The following is a 21,746-nucleotide window of genomic DNA, read 5'->3' as shown; positions in this document are numbered from 1 at the left end:
TCTTCAATACATCAGATTTGTCTTACGACACATATCATACAAGACATATTACGGATTAAGTACGTAGCCAATCATTACGTCTGTCCTGTGTGCATACATTACAGCCGATTTTAATAACTTTAATTAATTCCACGACTCAATCCGCAATACATACCAATACAACAACAACAACAACAATAATAATTTATGGCCTCAGCCACAATGTGGGGATATCTTCATTGACACCATTCAGGTTGTCTGTGGGTCAATTTCGACGTTCTGTTTTACTCTACAAGATGGTAGACGACGGGTAAACATGAAATGTGCCAGCAGAGATATTTTACATGCCAACACGGTACGTCATGGAGTATGCTTTCCTCGTATTCTCAACGAGTAAGGGCCTTATTACACGAGGCAGCCATGTGCGCAACGGATGGCGCGACTAGTGTCGCGACCTGCGTTGTGCTGAGCAACCGGTGGCTCAGCCAGACAGATTAACGATAGGTATACTAAATAAGTAGAAGCTTCGTTTCCTTCTTGATCTATAATATCCACTTCGTCTAAGCTTTTAGTAGCTTGATGTTCCTAGAAAACGCAGCTGATCAAAATACATGTATTGGCAGCTGAACCAGACTTGATACCTTTAATCGAAGAATGTATCTCGTGTAACACGTTCGGATGGATTTTCATTTCTTTTGAATGAGTGTCACTGAACATAGAAAATGATAATGTGTTAGAACAAACGTGAGCGAGTGAAAAAGTTGGCGTGTTATTTATGGGTACGTGCTGTTTTTTCTTTGTATTTGGCTACAAGAACTTCAATGCAAGATCTTCAATACCAAAATATATAGAACTAAGTCAACCAGCAATCTCAGTACATGTAAAACAAGTTTGCAATGCCATGTGGAAAGATGTGAGACCACTTTGCTGCTCAGTTTATGAATAAAAGCATTTCCCCATTGTTTAGGAGCCACTGATGGGAAGCAAGTTCGAGTAATCAAGCCAGTACACAGTGGTTCTTTGTACTATAATTACAAAAAAATATTTTTCTATATTGTTACTTGCTATGTGTGATGCGAACTTCAAATTTATTTTTGTGGACGTGGATGCTTATGGTAAATCACCTGATTCGAAAGTTATTTATTATTCGAAAGTATTTAAGTATTTAGGGGCAGTGTCTTCAGGAGAAAAAACTTGATAAAGTTCATTAAACATTCCTGAAGATCAATCTTCTTTTCAGGGATTCGAGGTGATTCTTTTGAGATTGTTGGCGATGAAACTTTCGGTTCGACAATTAACATACCAAGACCTTATTCAGACAAGTGTTCGAGTATTAAATAAAGAGCCTACAGGGTCCCCCATATAGAGTAATGTTTATTTGGTAGTTGGTAAACCTGGTTCTGAGGATTTTTTTAATGTACCGAAGTTGCCAACACTTCGGTTGGTTCCTCCTCGATTGTGATCTACTTATCAGATGTCCAATAACGGACCTACTACGTTGGTATTATCAGATACTTGAAAATATGTTCTCTAGCCAATTAAAACCGGGGTTGTGTACAAGAATCCAGCCTATCAGCAGAGTTCTGGAAGCTTCCCCTTATGGAACTATAAAAGCAGTGCACTTTGGGGCCGTCTTGTCTGAATTGCTCCAGTGCTTGGGAGTGCGACTTGATCTAAGGGAGGCAGGGACGAGCCCTGCCTGGAAGATCCAGCGGCACAAGGTAATGGCAGAATTTACCTAGACATGTGATAGCTCCTGCGGGTAGTTTGAGGGGAAGGTTTCAGACGTTTTTCTTTTAATGTACTTTTGTAATCTGGTGGTATAAATTTAGGATTTTCGGCGAAGTCTAAGGACTATGTTTCTATTCCCTACTGGGAAATATGTAATGTAGGTAACGAAGAGTGATGACCTTCTATCGTTTCCCATTCAACCATGCATTGGATGACTAATGTTTTCAACCTCAAAATTTTGTAAATCTTGTCTTGACTTCAAATGATCCTCCTTTAGTCACCCCTTTTAGTATAGGATTAGCCTCTGTATCTTCGGGCCATGAGCCCACTTAAGGTTTTAGGGATTTATGAGAGTACTGGTGTTTTGCCTCCTTGCCTTTTTTATGGCCGGTTATGTGCAACCTTTTCTTTTTATCATTAAGGCCAAGTAGTATTGGCAATGATGCCCCTGTTTATTCATCTCAGAGTATAAATATTTCGTTGTGTTAGTTCCCTTTGGGAACACTGACTAAAATAATTGCTGAGCAATTGATAAGCCTACATCGGGGCAATTGTGCATGAACGACTTAATGTGAGGTGAAATTTTTATTGCATCAAAAGAAACTGTTTGCCTCTGCGAGGTTAGACTATGGTATTTTGAAGCTCAGGCTCCTGTGCAATGTAACTGCTAGGAGTAAACCTTGCTCTTGTAAAATATTTGTAACTGCCCGGAGCAATAATGCTCCTCTATCTATATATGTAAATTAACAACTTGTTCACTATCTCAACTTTTGTACCTGATTCTGGACTTTTGAGTCCCAGACATTGTTAGAGCTGACGAGCTCATTAATAACTAGTTCCGTTGTTTGTAATTCATTCAGAGTTTCTATCTCTCAATTTTAAACTAGAAAAAAAAGGGGAAAAATTCCAAATTTGTATCTTAAAAGTTGCTCTAAGTAATTACTTGTCCAGCCATTCAACACAGGCGCTTCCTAATCCTCTGAACACTGAAACTCCATAACAATATTATAATAATAACATTATAATAATAATGTTATCATACTATTATTATTATTATTGCTTCGAAGTTGAGGAAATGTCCAATTTTCTCGAGTGTCCGAAGTTGAGGCCCAAGCTAATATATGTTCATTCTGGGTCATTTTAGGCCAGAAAATGGTGAGTTTTATTTGTCCTTTTCTGCCTTTTTCGGCATTTTTGGCTTACAGGTCATTTTAGAATACTTTATAGGCCTTAACGGCCTTTTTTCAACTTTACTTTCTTTTGACTACATTTATACAGCTCATTCTCAATTCGAATCATTATTAGGTCATCACCTCTTGTCATCACGTCTTGTCTGTAGTAAGAGAGAAAATGAAATTAAAATAAAATGAAAAAGTGAAACTAATGCTTGAAGAAACATGGGTATTAAATTATGTGTAAGATAAGTGAAATATTGAAAGGAGAAAATTTTGATGTGAGTGTTTTTGAAGAGGACGATCTCACTTGCTTGAAGTATGAACCCTTAACATCAGTTGATGATGTGGAGAGACATTTCTCGATGTTTTGCAATGTTCTGTCTGAAAATCGACGATCCTTTACACCTAGGAACCTAGAGATGACGATTGTGATATACTGCAAAGCCAACTGAGGTAAGGTTTACTAATTCCAATTTCTGTAACCCTAGTGTGGTTACGGCAAATATGACTGCAGTTACAATAAATTCAATTTCTTTCTCCAGGATGTCCGTTGCGGGTTCCCTAAATTAATTCTAGGTGGAAGAAGCATTTAGGCTAATTCTAAATTCTGCAAGTACTTTTTTCAACAAGCACGGAATTCCTTCTTTTACTATATATATATATATTGTCTGATAGAAGTATTTCACTCATATTTTTGTTCTGCATGTTGCATACCACCAGAATGTTGCATATTAAAACATTCTATTCCTTCATTAAACCTACATATAAACAAGAGCTTATTAAAAACAGCTTTGGCGAACCCGCCCGTCCATTCTACTGGATCGATTTGCTTCAATTCTGTTTAATTCTCTCCCGAATTACGTGCCGGTGGATCGTGAGACTTTGATAGGTCTTTTAAGTTTTGACAACTTTGAGTCATCATAAAATCAAATCATTAAATGATCACTCCAATAATTGCAGGCGAAGGCTTACCCTAACCCGCAATACATTCTGTACTTAGCAGGTTGCTAAGCGACTAACACTTTCATTAATATTCTGATTTATGTGATTTTCATTCTTAGTAATGCCATTCCATGGAGCCCGCCTGGTGGCCATGATCGTTAAAGCGTTCCTAAACTACCTGACACAGTGGTTAGCTGGTTCGAGTCCCGTTGATGGAAAAAAGTCAACATCAGAATGTTAGCCGGCAGTGTAGGGGAGATGGTGGTATACAATTTCTAATCACTAGATTGCGTGCCAAAAGCCTGGATTAAATTCCAAACCTATCCGCAGCGCTCACATGGAGTGAGGGCATGACACTTTTGATGGTGATACGTCCGTTGGATGGAGACGTTAAGCCTTGAGCAGACCCCTTGGTGCTATTTAACAGGAGTACGCTATGTGCCGGTACCGGGATTCATCTTCTCCCTTCCTACTATCATATAAATAACGTCACTCATTTCATTGCATCTCATTAACTCCTCTGATGAGGGTGACGTCAGGAAGGGAATCCGGTCATAAAAACCCGCCACTACAGTTTCATCTCACCTCATACCCGACCTCGTAGAGAAACAGGATAAGGGCTGGACAAACAGTAATGTGACTGCATGCAGCCATATTTGGTTACTATCTGTCAAGCCAGAGAGAGTAGGCCTATACACTTCCTCTGATCATGGAAGAATACTATTCTCTGCTAGATACTCTGATCTTCCCCAGCTTCTGAATGTAATGAACAGGTGGCAGAACATTCTTTTTTTTTCTAGTGGCTAGATAGGTCTTACGGCGACGATGCGATAGGAAAGGGTTAGGAGTGGGAAGGAAGCGGCCGTCGCCTTAATTAAGGTACAGCCCCAGCATTTGCCTGGTATGAAAATGGGAAACCATCTTCTAGGCTGCCGACAGTGGGATTCGAACCCACTATCTCCCGGATGCAAGCTCACAGCTGCGCGCCCCTAACCGCATGACCGACTCGCTCGGTGAACGTTCTTCATAACTTACATGCTGCTAAGAGAAAACAGCGTACGTACGTACGTACGTACAGACGGGAAGGTGTCAAGTCGACTAGCCTTCTGTATGACCATTAATAAAGCGAAGGGGCAAACGCTTGGAAAAGTGGGTAGTCAACTTACCCGAACTAGTATTCAGCCACGGCAAATGTACGTTGCACTATCTCGGGCAAGATCGTTTGAAAATTTGAAAATCTAAATACGCCCAAATGGTCGAAGCGCAGGGAATATTGCAAAGAAAGAAGTGTTATAAACTAAATTACGAATGAATCAGCTATTATGTACCGTACTGGTGTTGAGAGTTCGTAAAACTATTGAAAAGAGCAGGCAAAACAATATGACTGCGACAGGCATATTAAGACGAGTTCCCTGAACTATTTATAACGAATACTGCGGAGCAGCACCGGTCCACTAGTACGCAATAAGTTATGAATGGATTTCGATCGCATTTTACATCCTGTTTGCAAGTTTTAGGTCTTTTTTTTGGATATTTTTAGGTTTTTACAGGTCTCTTTAGGCAATTTATAGATCCTCAACTTCAGAGCCCTAACTTATCAACAACAACAACAACAGAAGTTCTCCTGAGCCGGATGTTTGTGCAATCCAATGAGTAGTGATAGAGTGGGAACGAAGGAAGGAAGGAAGGAAAAAAGGACGAGTAACGGGGGGAGGGGGGTGAGGCTGCACTATAGTTTGGGGGGGGGGGGGAGGCTGCACTATAATTTTCAAGCATAGCGAATAGAAATTGCGGGTTATTTATTTCTTTTTACAATTTGTTTTACGTCGGACCGACAGAGATAAGTTTTATGGCGACGATGGGACAGGAAAGGACTAGAGTGGGAAAGAAGGCGGCCGTGGCCTTAATTGACGTACAGCCCCAGCATTTGAATAGTGTGAAAATGGGAAACCACGGAAAACCATCTTCAGGGCTGCCGACAGTGGGGCTTGAACCCACTATCTTCCAGATGCAAGCTCACAACTGCGCGCCCCTAACCGCACGGCCAACTCTCCCGGTGGTTTAAGTATTCTGATAACACCGGTAAATTGATCATTTAAGAAAGAAAAACAGTTACTACCAAACACCCGGCATGGTTGTCAGAATCTAGGTAGCAATCTATAATGACACAGCTGAGTTACCATCACTGCATCAAAAAAGTAACAGCATAGAGCATCCATATAGCACTGCGAATACGTGGCGGGAGTAGATTCAAGCAGAAGCACCAATTTCCAATTCTGACCAGAAGTCAAGTGTCTCACACGTTTCAAGTCATTATGAAAATAGAAAGTATACAATTAGGAAGTCGTGAAAGTTTGAGGGATCATAATGCACTGACCCACACGCCATTAACCATTTATGACGCATGACCAAAACCTCGTGACGAGAAAAGAATCCAACACGCATACCTCTTATGATAAAGAACATGGCTTAAAGTGAATAAAATAAAGTTTAATAATACAATAAAAGATCAGATTTTCATGTTAATATATTTACTTGTATGGAAAACGTTCTCAATTAGTAAGGGAAAGGTTTCTTCAAGTCAAGACTGTCGAGCTAATTAGCACATACGGTACAGCGTTGGTCTTCCCAGTTCAAGTTAGTAGGTTCGATACTGGCTCACTCCGGTAATTACTGAAGGCACTCATGTACGCCAGCCTTCTGTCAGTAGATTTACTGGCACGTAACAGAACTCCCGCGGGACAAAACTTCCCGGCACATTAGCGTCTCTCAAAACCGTAATTGAACTCAGTGGGACGTAAAATCAATACATACACACATCTTCATTATAAACCTGTATGTCTTTCAGCGTTCAGTCTGCAAGCCTCTGTGAATTTACGAAACGCCTCTTCAGTCCTCCCTTTGTCACTAGCTCTGTGGCCTCGTTTGGTACCACATTTCTTATCTTTAAATTACATGAAAATTAATCTAACCATCGTCATCTTTGTCTCCCTCCACTTCTCTTGCCCTCCATGACAAAATACATTATTCTCCTAGGTAAACTATCCTCCTCCATTCGCCTCGCATAACCGAGCTGGTGTACGCGTACCGTAACCTAACCTTATCTCTAGCACTAGCCTAATTTTTCCCTATGGCTGATCTAAAGATCTAAACGAGACATTTATCGCCGAAGGTTCTTTTTGCGCGTGTTGTGAAGTGAATAAAATTAGTTTTATTTCGGGTTTTTTTTTGTTGCTATTTGCTTTACGTCGCACCGACACAGATAGGTCTTATGGCGATGATGGGATAGGACAGGCTTAGGAATGGGAAGGAAGCGGCCGTGACCTTAATTAAGGTACAGCCCCAGCATTTGCCTTGTGTGAAAATGGGAAACCACGGGAAAACATCTTCAGGACTGCCGACAGTGGGGTTGGAACCCACTATCTCCCGGATGCAAGCTCACAGCTGCGCGTCCCAACTCACCCGGTAGTTGTATTTCAGCAGTTTTGATATATTTCACCTCTTGCATGTATTTTAGATATAGTGTTATTTTACAAATAGGTAATTTACACATTATGTTTTGCTGGCAGTATGGCTACTTGCCAAATGTCAAATAAAATAAAATAAACTATCTCCTCATTCTGAGTACCATCCTGTAATTGTTCTCACCTGTGTTTACCAGCTATCATTCTCGCTACTTTCATGTCTGTTACTTCTAATGAGTTATATATCCTGAGTCTACCTAAGCTTTCATTCCCGTAAAGCAAAGCTAGTTTGAAAATAGACCGGTGTTAAAGATGATTTCGTCCGGAAGCAACTTTTTCTTACAGAATACTGCAACTTTTTCTTACAGAACACTGATGACTTCAACTGCGAGCTCAATTTTGCTGCACCTTGCTTCACTCTCACTTACTATAGTAAGTGAGTTTACATGCAGGATTCAAATCTATTTGAGTACACTTTCCGTAATGTAAACACGATCTAAACGGAGACTCAGTCCGGACTGAGTCAAGGTCGATACGATAAAATCTGGGATCGTTCGAACTGAGTACCAAGGTGCCGAGAAAACGACTACGCACACAATCCATGTTTGTTCTGTCGAAAATAATTTCCATAATCGAATCTGTGTTATTAATTTGCATTCATAATCGACGACCGATTTAATATTTACAGGCAACCGAATCATGAGAAAATGTATTGTCATCGGCAGAAGTGCTTTTAACACATGCGTTATTAACTTACTAGGCTACTTCACTTCGCTAGTCCGTATGACAATAGAAACAATCGATTACATCTCGATAGATTATATCGATGAAAGAATATAGGCTGTCTACAACATGACAATGAGTCATTCTGAGCAGATATCTGGCAGTTTGTGCTAATAAAATAGTACCATCAATATCAAGCAGGTATATAGATGACAGATTTCGAATACATGATATTTTAGCTGTCATTATAAACGATAGAGAAATATTAAAACACAAAATATTTTGATATTCATATACCGTTAGTGTCCGTAAAATAGGTGTGTGGAGAGAGTTCGTACAGTCAAAATCTCATTCTAGTCAATACTCCATACAAACAGCGATCGTATTCAGTACAAAACTGTAAGTGTACTCAAATCGATTGCAATTCCCAAGTAAACGAAGTAATTACCATCACGGAATAATACAAATCCTAAATACTTAAAATAATATACCTGTTCCAGTTTTGTATTCCAGACCTACCATTTAATTCTCTTAGGTTTCTTTCCTACAGAAATCACTTTAGATTAGCTGCCTCTGTGGATCCGTGGTAGAGTATCGGCCTCCGAATCCCAAGATAGCGGGTTCAAACCCGGCAGAGGTAGTCGGATTTTTGAAGGGCGAAAAAAAGTCCATTCGACACTCCATGTCGTACGATGTCGGCATGTAGAAGATCTCTGGTGATACATTTGGTATTTACCCGACAAAATTTATTAAATCTCAGCCATAGACGCCCAAGAGAGATCCGGTTTACTCTGTCTGCCATCTAGCGGACCTAGAGTAAAACGGAACGTCGAAATTGACGAGCAGACAGCCAGATGGCGTCAAATCGAAATGTCTGCACACGGTAGCTGAGGTCATACGATTATTATTATTACTTTAGATTGCAGGCTTTCAGCACAGCCTACCATTAAGACCAAGACGTCGGCGTAGGCCACGCTGCTTACTACATTTCCACCTAACGGAATCCCTCCCTACCACTTTATATCTCTCAGCAGATCATCCATGTAAACTGTATGTTGTGTATTCACCCCGAAGGCTGGTTTGATCCTCTGCAGCTCCGCCAACAGCTGCCATAAAGAGCCTAGGCGTCACTGAACAGGCGTGCGAGGGAAATGAGGAGTGAGATAGTTTCCCGTTGCTTTCCTCACAACCGTTGCTATCACATACCAGTCTGCCAAGCCCACCAACCGACCCTATGAGGGATATTTTCACACCATTCATAACAGGGACTGGCTGCATAAGGAATGGTATTACTAACATCACTCATACCTCAGTCACTTTCATATTGTCAAAGCCAAGGATGAGACTAAGACAGGTCAATGAAAGTAACAAATTTGATATAGTCCATACCAGAAGACATAGTGCACTGTAAACACTACATCTCGCCAGCAAAGGCATCCATGTAAACTATGAATAACAAAGGTGAAAGATTACAGCCTTGTCCAACCCCTGTAATTATGCCTTGAACCAAGAACTCATTCCACCATTAATTCTCACTGTATCCCCATTTGTCAACATAAATGCCTTTAATTGCTTTGAATAATCCCTCAGTGCGACTAACACATTTTTATTTTCCCTCGGTACTCTGCCACACCCCTTCTCTAGATCTGCGAAACATACACATAACTGTTTATTCCTCTCGTAGCATTTTTCAATTACCTGGTGCATGCTGAAAACGTGATCCTGACAGCCACTCTGGTCTGAAACCTCACTGGTTTAAATCCAACTTACTGTCAACCATCGATCACGCCCTCCCTTCCAAAATGCCAGCGAACACTTTCATCTGTTTCTGTTGTTTTATGACAATGGGGTTTATTTACCATCCTTCCCCTCGTCAAGAGTAATTTCAGTAACATCAATGTCCTCCTACCCATGAGTTCGGTTGTTCGCGACATCACAGGAACTATTTCCTTTTACGTTGAGAACATTTTCAAATAATAATAATAATAATAATAATAATAATAATAATAATAATCATCATCATCATCATCATCATCATCTACATAGGATACCAACGTGTGGAGAATGCGTGGACAGTACTTGGATGATTAACAATTTTCTAACTTAGAGTATGAATGTTTTTATTTATTTTAACAATGGGATAGGAAAGGGCTAGGAGTGGGAAGGAATTGACAGTGGACTTAAGGTACAGCCTCCGCATTTACCTGTTGTGTGAATGGGAAAACCACGGAAAACCAGCTTCATGGCTGCCGACAGCGGGGTTCGAGCCCACTACCTCCCGAATGGAAGCTGGTAGCTACTTAACGCAAACCGCGCAGCCACTTGCTCGGTATGTATGTACGAGGGCGAATCAAAAAGTAAGTTACACTTCCAAGTTATAGCCATTTATGAAACCACCTACACATAGGCAATAAGGCTGTGATAACATACAACATACTTTTCCACATAGTCCCCATTTCTCGGAACGGTCAACCAACTTTTCGATTCCGATTGCGTCGAAATCACTTCCAGTAACCACCTGGAGACAGCTGCTTTCACCTCCTCATCGTTTCTGAATCGTCCCCCACCGAGATCCTTTTTCAGCTTACCGAGCACATGATAATCGTCCGTTTTCCACACGTAGATAATGTTTACATAGTTAGATTACAGCCCTGCTTTACCTTATGTCATTCTCCAGCCTCTGCAACGACTCCCGAAGGAGATCTCTGTTAATGTAGCACTCTTACAATCCCGATTAAGATTGACGTCTAGGCTCAAAACTCGCGGCTACATAAAGGAGTTAAGCTGACTGTTCTAAAACAACGATGTCGTGTATAGTTTTGATCGGTGGAACCTTACGTCATAAGGCAGTAATCAGATTGGTTAATACAATTCCAGACAGTGGTGACCGCTCCAAAATAACACAAAAGCAACAGAAGGTGGTCAGGTTATCAAATCCGAAAACCTTTCCGTACACTAGGTGGCACTAAGAATCACCAGTAGACATCTAGTTAAGATCCATAGAACTTCTTGGATATGGTAAAGTTCAGACAGTTTTTGGTAGATAGCACCACAGACGGAAGATGCGGCGGCAATTCAAACTGAGGGAGAGGTGTAACTAATGTCACAGATACCACTGGCATTCTAACGAAGTAGTCTGACAGTCTTGTTTTACCTTTTAAATTAAATCTTATATCAATACATCTCAAGCTTCTCAGAAAAGTAAAGTATAATGCCTATTGAGACATTAAGGCTGTTTCTCTACACTAGTTTTGGTTTGATAATCTCTACCGGCACAGGCCAGCGCGAAATTTAGCTTCTACCATTGTCCCAGTCTCATCCATGGCTGTGACAATATGGAAGCTGCTGGGGTATGGGTAGTGCTGAGCAATGACATTCAGAGCACGACTAATGTGTGTGACTGTTATGAAAGGTGTTGCTCGTAGGGTCAGTCGTTCTGCAATAGCACTTTCTGGCCCAGTGAGGAAAGCAATGGCAGAATACCTCACTCCTTATCTTGCGTAGGGCATCTCACTTTGTCGCCGCCATTGGTCGTTGCGGTTTCCCTGTAACTGCATAACCTTTATTGGTGCTATTTGAGGATCCAACCAGCCTCTGGGCTGATGACAGACAATACAATACATGTGAAAATGTCTGGATGTTTGTGGATTATCATGTGTGGACAACTTGCTGCATCTGGATTAAATGTTATACAAAATAAGATTATGACCTGGTATAACACAGTTAATAATATACTAGAAGTAGCAACGGCGCCTCCTGTCTTATATATATATATATACTTTATGAGGTTGCTTTCTACTGGGCAGAAGTATCACAAGTATATTGTAGTACGGCAGAGCCTTACTGTCAAACAGCTGAGATTTCAACATGCTCCGCTAACGACAGTAATTCTCTCGCAGACAAGGATGAGAAACACATACCAAGATATTCTCTTACAAACTGGCATGTCCTAGGTGAAGAACTGTCAAGTTAAAACAAATGATTACATTGTTTCATCATATTGATCCCGGGTTCGATCCCCGGCACGATCGGGAATTTTAACCTTCACTGGTTAATTCCGATGGCTCGGGGGCTGGGTATGTGTTCCATATTTCCGTAACTTACCGAACGAACTGGCGTGCAGCTGTGAGCTTGCATTCGGGAGATAGTGGTTTCGAACCCCATTGTCGATAGCCCTGAAGGTGACTTTCCGTGGTTTCCCATTTTCACGCCTTAATTAAAGCCACGGTCGCTTCCTTCCCACTCCTATTCCTTTCCTGTCCCATCGTCGCCATACGACCTAGCTGTGTCGATGCGACTTAAAGCAAATAGTAGTTTCCATAACATTTGCACTAAGTGTTCTAGTTAAACCTAGTTAATCCTTTATGTTATTTTCACTGTAGTAAACAAGGAGCTTTTATAATATATATCACTATATTGTTTTCAATGTTTCATTTGGAGTTTTTACAGTTGCCCGGCAAGGAAACTCGAAGCTCACCGATGACTCCACAGGTATTTCAGTTGTCCTGTTCTGAAGTTCAACATTATGCCCAATATCGCTAATTTTCTATTCCATGCAATTCTATCCAATATCTATGTAAATCCACCGTATCTGCACTCGAGGTCTCATATTACCGAAATCAGGTTTCCCTCATTCTGGTAAAAATACATTGCCACAAGTTATTCTACAAATCAGTGACATATCAAAGAAATCCAAGTATACAATACTCTTCGAATGCACATGCTAGGAAACAACGTTGCACTGCCAACAAAAGCCCTGGTAAACAACAATGTGAACGGCGTCTCCTGAAATACATGGAATACTGCCGTACATTTCTATTCTCTTAATATTAACAGAATATGTATAATCGCGGTAACAATGAGAACACCGAATGATGTGGAGCATACCGTCATAAGAGTTACTTCACTACGACGTAATTGCGCCAGTAAGAGAAAGTCGTCCTTCATCCAGCAGTAACTGGAGATGTTAAATGAACAAAAACGAACATAAAAATTGTGAGATAGCTATGTACGTCTGAAACTCATGGAACGACAATGGAGAAAACGCACAGTAGCGAACATACGCTAATATATTACCCAGGATAACATATTGCAACTTACAGGCGTTGTGTAACGTGCTCACTGTGTCCACAATATAGGCTAATAATCGAGGGACAGTCGACCGGTATATTAGGGAGCCGAGATGCGAGAAACCGTGACGATGAATTTACTCGCTCACCAGAGTATCATTTCTATATTCCAATGTCATCTCTAATGACCGTTGGTAATCAATTGAACATTAACAGTGTATTGTTGTAATATCACCAGCAGTAGTACATGGAGAGAGGACGTTGGTATATGGTTTCTAGTGAACATCAAGGGTCAATGCTATACATACAGTATATCTCCTCCATAAATCGTTATGCTTCTCGGCGTTCAGATTCGGCTTCACAGAATGAACAAAACGTCTACAAATAATGATGGGGACAATTCGATAAAATTATTAATCCCTTTTAACTTTGATCAAAGAAACAAGTTGAGACCTAAGAGCATGCTGTATCAGTTAAAGACATGACAAGGATCACGAAATGTGGAAAAGTGAAAGACGTACCTACATCATGTCAGCCTAATATTATGGCAAGGACGACGATACAAGATGAAGACATGTTAAGCTGAACAAGGGCCCCGTGGATACCAAATACGAACATTCGACCTCGGGGTTCACGAACAAGCACGCAACCACTGAGGCAACAGGACACTCGGCGTTAAGCCATCCGTGTGTATATTCTCTCTCTCTCAAAGTAGATGCTGCCTTGACTACTTTCGACAAGATGAGATCTATTTAACATTCGATGTGACGATAACCTTCGTATTTTACACGCCGGTTTATGGATGTAATAATGAGATAACAATCGACTTGCAGCGAATAACAACACATATGCGGCAACGAAATGTAACAGAGCTTTGCGCCCTTGCGCATGAACAGTCAATTATCTGTGACTTCGACAATTCATGCGTGCCATTACCGTACTTATTTCTAGTATACTACACGGTATATGGTTATAATTTTATTTTCTCAAACGAAATTATTGATGTCTGGCACGCTATCTGATGATATGCAGTAAATTAAGAGGACAATCTTAACACTGTCTACCCTTCAAGACATCAGTTTAACAGGATTGTGTTTCGCCTTCCCCTGTGAATTTCAACGTACGCTGCTACTGCTCACGGCGCTGTACTATGAAAAATAACAATACCACTTCCGGACGGGGACTGAAAGAGCAATATAGGCCCTAACTGCATATCACAATTCTGCTTCACAGTTTAAATATAAAGTTACTGGTCCCTAACCCCTTGAAGTAGGCATGCAAGTGGCTCTGCTTTAAAAAGAAGTTATTTAACTTGATACGAACAAATGCTATTGATATTAAGAGATGCTGATAAATAATTCAAATTCACTTAAGTCGGTACTTCAATAAAAAAATACGAGGGCTGTAAATAAAATAGTGGCAATATTGACAGAACGCAATATCTAATGAACTACGCAATATTTAATGAACTAACAACAACAACTGCATTACACTCCTTCAATGTAGTCACCTTTTGCCAAATGTCGGGAAGCCGTTGGGAACCGTTGGCAAGACGTTCTCTGTTGATGACAGCGACGGAGCGCCCTACTGCGGGAAGTACAGATGCCACGTGAGGAAATCGGCGGCTTCGGAAACAGGTCGAAGTTACAAGGACTCATGTCTGGTGAGTACAGTGTGTTCCAAGACCTTCCTACTCCACCGTTGCAATACGAGCGTGACATTGTTTACGACATGACAACGTGCGTTGTCATACAACACGATAAAGGCGATCGTCTCGCAACACACGTGGACGTTTGCGCCGCGAAATCGCTCCAAAAATCGGCAATAGAAGTCGCTGTTAACGGTCTGTCCCTCAGACACAGCACGCTTAAGAATAACACCGCCGTAGTCGTATGCCACAATCAGCATAAGCTTCAACCGACTTGGTTCCTGTGGAAATTTCTGTCGACGTGGCGAACCTGGGTGACGCCATTCATTCGACTGATAATTTAATTGAGGCTCGTGCCCACATCTCATCATTGGCGGCAATACGCTGCAGAAATGCATCTCCTTCGTTGCGGTACCTGTCCAGGTGGATGCCAGCCAGTGCATACCGGTGTCATTTCTGTACGTCGGTGTGTTGATGTGGAACCCAACGGGACGCAATTTTCCTCATGTTAAGACATTTCGTCAGTATATGCCACGCCGTTTCATGACAGACCAACCTCTATGGATAATTCCCGAATAGTCCATCGATGGCCTGCGGAAACGAGACCACTGACGATGTCAATCTGATGAGGAATGGACGGCCGACCTGTGCGGTACAAAAGCGCAACCGTCACGGTAATGGATTCTCGCCACATGTTTCACATAATCCTCGATAACATTCTAATGTATTCTGGCCATGGGCAACATGGATTTGAATACACGAACGCTGATCGCCTTTTAAAAAAATGCTTTAGAGGGGTGAAATCGATACTCTTCTCTTTAACGCCACACAGCAACAACACTCAACTGAACGCCCGTCAATCGACATCACCACCTGACCATTCCCATATTCTATTTGCGCATGCCCGATATCCTGAGAGTGTCCGGACTATGTTGCTACTACTACCTGTGCACTTTTTATCGATAGATTTGTGTACGGGTTTGAGGAGTAAGGAGGGAGCAATTCCGGTTCCAGTAGTACTGCCAACTGAATGGAAATGAAATCTGAATTGAATCGATAATATGATGATCGATGTGAATATTGCTAAGCCAACAACTGTGTCACACACACATTATATAACATTTCTCGATGCGAATCTTACTCCTAGAGTGAATTCTACAGTTTGGTTTGCTGTGTAAATAACAACAGTACTAGTACGTAAAGTGTACGCCAGATGTCGCATAGCGATGCATAAGCGATTCATAGTTTGGGTTTCAAAGGTTGCCAGTACGAATCTCGAAGATTGCCGAGGTCGACCAATTCAGCACTAGGGTGTAAATCTATAAAGAAAAAGTGCACACTTCATCACATTAACTGCAATTGCAATGAAGGGACCAGATTTATTTTCCCGGTTTCCAAATTACATTTCTTTGAACAGTGATTTGAAAACGCACAACATGGACGATCAGCGTGGAGTACTTAAATACAAGGCAGCCAGCCCCTGAAATAAAATGGCTGCAACGATCAGACTGGAAGAATCCGAAAAATGCAATTGAAAAATATGAACGAGTAATAGCTCGTTAAATACACAGTAAGTAGGTTACGACCGGAGGATACCAGCAGGCAGTCACAATGCAGGCCTTTCACGTTCCATAACGAGAAACATGAAAGCGTATTTTACAAACTTCAGCTCAGTACGACTGACGGACAAGCGCTGTGCTACGGTTTTAAGTACTAAAATGGGAAACTGTAAGGACAAACTTCAACCCCAATACCTGAAAGTCACGAATACCAGTCTCGTCATAAATGGACGTTTATTTTAGATGCCTAAAATAAGCCCTCAATTGTGAAAACATAGGGTCTAAAATTATATTTTAGGCAGCTTCAATTTACGTATTTAATAGACATTTATCAATTAAAACACCATTTTTATTTTGCTACACGGATAACTCTTTATGGGAAAATAAAAACATACACACCTCTTTACTACAAACGTCACAGAATATATTTTTTCCATCCGACGTGAAGTGAAGAAACTGGCCGTAAACTTTTAATTAAAGACGACTTGGAAGGTGACGCTTTGTTTTCAGCAGATCAATGGAAACTCGTGACACAGATTACGGGCGATTCTTAAGAACTTCCGGGAAGTGTGGATTACAGCTTTCAGAGTTCAAGATTTTGTTTGAAAAGTATTTCATGCCAAAGATACTGAAAACGAGTCAGCAAATATTTTAATTTCTCAGAATAAATTAACAGAATTTGAATCAATTTAGAAATAAAAAATAGGAATATAGGCAAATATAGGTTCTAGCGTCAATTTAGGCCTTTTAAGGTGCTATAGGACCACCTTATAAGTACACGAGACATATAAATATAATTTCACTTTCTCTCTTAAGGAAAAAAATAGACTTTTTTAAAATCAAAATTCGATGTCTAGTCATAAACTTACCATCTGATGTTATGCGAAACATAGGATGTAATTCTATAACGGTGTTCAAGAATCATGTTCGATTTTACAAAACAGAGTCAAGCAAGAGGCACTACCCATCTATTAATACAAAGGAAAACTCACTTATCACTGTCGCTCTTGATTTAAAGCTACTTTTACTGATAATATTTTTCCTTTGCCTTAACACAAAGTTGAAAGCGTCCACAAACACTGCAACAAACAGCTTTGCAGGGCTGTACGTCTACAGTAAATCAATTCTTAAAAGGCCAGTCCGATGGCTGCACAGTATTCTGAGTTTTGTTGTCTATTTTATCTTTAACTAGATACAGAAAGAAGACATCCATAACGGTGAGATATGAAAAAACTTGATGGCAGCTGATCCTCTCCCTCTGATGACTTTCCAATGGAAAACGTCAACGTACTTCCGCTCAGAGCGCATCATGTTGGAAGTGCAAAAGCACCAGTACTCCTGGCAATGCATACCTTGACAGCATTTACAAACACTTACCAGTCACAGAATAACAGTCATGTGGCTCATATGATGCTGAACTGAGTTCTGCAACAAACCGTGCATTCCAGAGCAAGACTTGAGAATTATGTGCAACAAGTTTTCAGTGTACCAGTATGGGCCTAAGTACAACTGTGGGCCGGTTCTACCATCTGCTGGTAAAGTGGCTGGCAGCTGCCCGGGAGGTAAACTACCTGGAGGTGTAAATCGGCTGGTACTTTGGCTTGCGTCCAACCACCTCCGCGCAAGCGCTAGGTAGCTACCAGGAGCTAGACACCGATATACGAAGTTGGCTAGACTGATTTTCAGCGACTTCTCGCTTTCGAGTGTGGTGCTATCTATCGTCAGATGCATGAAACTCATTTCGATTGTCTTATTTCCCTGTGTTTGCGTTTGCTTATTATCACCAAAAAGCCTAATAAGGGGAGTTTTAAGAGGTATGGACAACGATTTATGTCAAGCTTTCGTGATTTTAATCTATGATCTTCAATATCAATACCTAATCGGGATTAAAATCTTGAGATTACATTTTCTTACGCCCGTTATAACCTGTCATGTAAGGCAGCGTTTTGAAAAGTATTCTCGTAGTAGATTGGTCAAGTCGCTCGCTCCATAATAGAAGGTACGCAGGTTTTCATCGTATTTCTAATTTACATTTTAAAATGAATTCCGATCCCTGCCGTTGTTCTTAACTCTCTTTCACGCGCTTCCATATACGTAGGCCTATGTACTATACACACACATCTTCTTTACGGACTTATTGCCTTTGAGCATTCTATCTGCAGGCTTCTGTGAATTGATTAAGTATCTCCACGATGCTCTATTTGCAAATAGTTCTGTGAACTCGTTTAGTTCAACATGCTTCCATTTATTGATAAAGTATTTCATTCTAATGTTTAACTTTATGAAGATAAAGTTGGAAGGTACTGTAAATGTAAAGAACTAATCGGGATAAATATACATTCATAGGAAGAGGAATTCGGGAATGGAATAGTTCCCACTTTCTTCGAAACAATCTACAAGAAGACTATGTAAACAACTAATAGGGAATCTGCTACCTGGGTGACAGTCCTATGTGGTATTAATCATAACATCACTTTCTATAAGTAGCATGCATATAAAGCAATTTCCTAGTAGACATAATATTGCGATTAAATAATTCAATGAAATATATTATTAACAAAAGAACGTATGAACGGAGGCATACAGATTAACACAACGCTAATAATGGAAATAAAAAAGATTCGTCATAATAAAGACTCGAACCTGCATACTTCGTATTACGAACTGTGCGCGTTGGCCATTACGCTACAAGAACACTCAAACAGTTACGGTACGATACATACTATATATTAAGTTATACCTCGTGTCTGAAAACTGAAAAAGTAGAAAACTAAAGCCCATTTAAAATGATTTACAAATAGATTTTGATTTTATATCCTTTTAAAATTTCTTTACGAAAGCTTGACTTATATACTGTAATGTGTTCCCTAAGCTACCGATGCGAGAGGCTGGTGTGACCGTTGCAACACAAGAGAAGCATTAATGTTCAAGATCCTGCAATACAATATCGACCAATGTAACAGCATCATGCTTTTTTTCAGTATACTAAGCTAATTTAAGTTGTATGTCACCAGAAATACAGCTAATAATGTTCAACTCTCAAAACTTGCCCGGCAGGTAAAGTCTTATCGGGCCCTCGAAGTGGCCGAAAAATTACGCGCCCGGTAACTACGATTTATGCTGCCGATAGCGCTACCTGGGGGTGGTCGAACGGAAACATCCTTTTACGCGGAGGGCAAATTACGCGCTATTTTACCAGTAGGTGGTAGAACCGGCCCTGTATCGAATAGCATGACCAGACATTTTCAAGGTTGCTCCAACACTCAATCTTCGAAATCAAATGAAGTTTCTCCTTCACCAATCTCATACAACATAACCTCACGAATATATAAACTGGCATGCGTGTAAGATTCCCTAAATGTATACGATCTGGTCAAAAATGCCCGGATACCCCTATGCACACGTAAACCTGGGCATAAGCGTCACTGCGACCGCCGCTGCTGCTACACAAAAAGCTTGATGTTCTTAAGTGTTACACGATATCTCCAGCACGGGTGGAGCAAGATAGCTTAGCGACATCGTACGTGGAATGGTTTATAGGTTGTCACGTCAGTAATTTCTATCCTGTGGTTGTCAAAACTGACCCCACTAGGAGTTGATCGTGAAGTGGAAACGGGAAGACACCGTCATAACAAAAGCACGTGTATTGACTGATACCGACCGTCGAGCACTGAAACTGGTGCGAGAAAAACGCATGACATCGTGGTGATACCGTCACCCATGAATTCCAAGAGTGACATATTGTGCAGTTAGCACTATGACTGTACCCGGGAGTCCGAATGATATATGTATGTTTTTAAAGTCATATTTGTCAAGTTTATATCTCTACACCCCACCCCCAAGAGCTTAGTTTTCGGGGCATTAGGACATTTTCTGTTAACCGACAATCGTCAGAGATTCACTTTTGAAAAAGTACATACAGTATTTATCGTATAGGCCCCTACTACAATTCAATGCCTGAAAATGAAAGTTACTAGAAAGAATTGGTGGAAACTTCATCAAATGAATGGTCAGTATAGCCCTCTTGGGCTCAGAAAGCCCAGGGTTCGATTCCCAGCCGGTCGGAGATTTTAACATTAAATGGTTAATTCCCTTGGCTCGGCGACTGGGTGCTTGTAATGACCCCAACATCCCTGCAACTCACACACAACACTATCCTCCATTACAACACGCATTTTCCGCAGATGCCACGCACCCTCGTCGGAGGGTACGCACATTATGCTACAAGGGTTGCAAACAACCACACGAAATGATTATCTGCGTCTCAAGAGGAGTCGCGGCAGCTTGTAGGTACGGCACGAGTAACAGGTACTATACTCTAAGCTACAAACATTCGTCGGGACAGACTGTGCGAACTATCTGAAACAGATGCATTTTTTTTCTGTTTGCTTTACGTCACACCGACAGAGATAGGTCTTATGGCGACAATGGGATAGGGAAGGAAATGCCTAGGAATGGGAAGGAAGCGGCCGTGGCCATAATTAAGTACAACCCCAGCATTTGCCTGGTGTGGAAATGGGAAAACACGGAAAATCATCTTCAGGGCTGCCGACAATGGGGTTAGAACCCACTATCTCCCGGATGCAAGCTCACAGCCGCGCGCCCCCAACCGCACGGCCAACTCGCCCGATATAGATGCATGTTCACTATTAACTTGTTCATATGCAGTACTTATAAACGAGTATTTGTCATGTTGCGGTACTAATCAAAAGTAGCGTAGACTCGCGGTATTCCACACATTATGGTACTCACAGGTAATGAAATTCGCACATGTATTACAGACCTACGTTTTCGCACAATGCGGCGCCATTTACAAGCAACGCAAACCTATGGTGTTCATCACATAAGTGTACTAACCACAGGGACTCGTACTATCTCGTGGTGTACCTGATAGACCTATAGTGGGTACTAATCATAGGCAAGCCAGAACCATGGGTTCCATCATCCCATGGTGTCGCTCATATAGTGCTATTAATCACAGGTACTGTAAAAGCCGTCGCGCTCTCGTTTGCTACTAATCACATACCTATATGGTACCTAACATAGTGGTAATACGCGCAAGTAAAAGCGACCCATGGTGTTCCCCGCGTGGTGGTACTAATCACAAGTAGTTTCATGGTTCTAATATAATCATCCCTTGGTCGACCCTTTTAGTCGCCTCTTACGACAGGCAGGGTATACCGTGGTTGTATTCTTCGTCTGTGACCCCCGCCCACAGGGGGTTGTGTGTGTTAGGTCCGCGAGAGGTATGAGGTATTTTATTTCCCTCAAGTCCGCCGGCAAGCCGGTTAGGACCCCCCCTATCCGCCACCTGGGACGCGCCATGTGGGAATATCACCTCTCACCCTGCTACGCCAGCGTAGCAGGTTCGTGGCAAGAGTATATAAAAGAACTATATATACGGATGCTCAAAGTGTACTTTATGCATTAACCTCTCCCAAGTTCTCTTATAATTG

General features: G+C 41.2%; 1 protein-coding gene across 2 annotated transcripts in view; it reads right to left on the bottom strand.

Annotated features, from left to right (window-relative positions):
• LOC136874317 (acyl-CoA-binding domain-containing protein 5) overlaps positions 1-21,746 on the bottom strand; it is a 156,212-nt gene that overhangs the window by 115,783 nt on the left and 18,683 nt on the right. The window lies entirely within an intron of this gene.

Source organism: Anabrus simplex, chromosome 5, assembly GCF_040414725.1.
Source record: "Anabrus simplex isolate iqAnaSimp1 chromosome 5, ASM4041472v1, whole genome shotgun sequence".
Classification (NCBI taxonomy): Eukaryota; Metazoa; Arthropoda; class Insecta; order Orthoptera; family Tettigoniidae; genus Anabrus; species Anabrus simplex.
The sequence above is the reverse complement of the archived record's forward strand: the minus strand, read 5'-3'. Positions and strand labels throughout refer to the sequence as shown.